The sequence below is a fragment of the Crocodylus porosus genome, unplaced genomic scaffold (genome assembly GCF_001723895.1).
Source record: "Crocodylus porosus isolate Cpor-Errol unplaced genomic scaffold, CroPor_comp1, whole genome shotgun sequence".
Lineage (NCBI taxonomy): Eukaryota > Metazoa > Chordata > Crocodylia > Crocodylidae > Crocodylus > Crocodylus porosus.
The window spans coordinates 203,577,835-203,579,200 of NW_017728886.1; positions in this window are offsets into that span (position 1 = coordinate 203,577,835).

The window sequence follows — 1,366 nt, forward strand, 5'->3', positions numbered from 1 at the left end:
ACATCCCTCTTGAAGTGCAGTGCCCAGAACTGGATGCAGTACTCCAGCTGTGGCCTGACCAGTGCTGTGTAGAGGGGGAGGATCACCTCCCTGGACCTGCTCGAGATGCATCTCTGGATGCATGACAAGCTGTGGTTAGCCTTCCTTACTGCCTCCCCACACTGCCGGCCCATGTTCATCTTGGAGTCAATGATGGCTCCAAGTTCCTTTTTCGCCTCTGTACTAACAAGAAGGGAGTTCCCCAGCCTGTAGGTATGGTGCCAGTTGTTCCTCTCCAGGTGCATCACTTTGCACTTGTCAGTGTTGAATCCCATCCTATTCTTATCCACCCACCCCTGTAACCTGTCTAGGTCTGATTGTAGCCTATAGCTCCCTTCTAGTGTGTCCACATTCCCCCACATCTTAGTGTCATCAACAAATTTGAACAGGGTGCTTTTTACCCCCTTGTCCAAGTAACTGAGGAAGATGTTGAACAGCGCAGGCCCGAGGACAGAGCCCTGCGGAACCCCACTGCCCACATCCCTCCAGGTTGAAAATGACCTGTCCAACACCACCCTCTGGGTGCGGCCCTCCAGCCAGTTGGCGACCCAATTGACTGTGTGGGTGTCGACACCACAGTCTCCCAGTTGCTTAATGAGAACAGGGTGAGAGACAGTGTCGAAGGCCTTCCGAAAGTCCAGGAAAACTATGTCTACTGCTACCCCTGCATCTAATGATTTGGTGATCTGATCATAGAAGGCCACCAGGTTGGTCTGACAGGACCTGCCACTAATGAACCCGTGTTGGTTGCCCCTAAGCAACCAACTGCTGGCCCCTTGTAGATGTGTGCCAGAATAATTTTCTCGAACAGCTTGCCTAGGATCCAAGTAAGACTAACTGGCCTATAGTTTCCCGGGTCCTCCTTCTTACCTTTTTTGAAGATGGGAACCACGCTGGCCCTCTTCCAATCCTCTGGCACCACACCAGAGCACCATGAGTGTTTGTAAAGCTGTGCCAGGGGTCCTGCAATGACCTCAGCCAATTCCTTTAGTGCTCCAAGGTGGGGATCGTCTGGACCGGCTGACTTGAATACATCCAATCGCTCCAGAAACTCCCTAACTAGTTCCTCACTAACCCTTGGCCTAGGTGCGCCTCCCCTGGGGCATGAAGGGGGCCCAGTGGGGGCACGGCTGTTCTGGTCCCTGCTTAGGAAGATGGAGGCAAAGAAATCGTTAAACATGTTGGCTTTGTCTTGTGTGACGACCAAAATTTCCTAACGTGTTCTGCAGCGGCCCCACATTACCTGGAACCTTCTTTTTACCCCCTATGTATTTGAAGAAGGACTTCTTATTGTCCTTAATCCAGGAAGCTAGTCCCAGTTCCATCT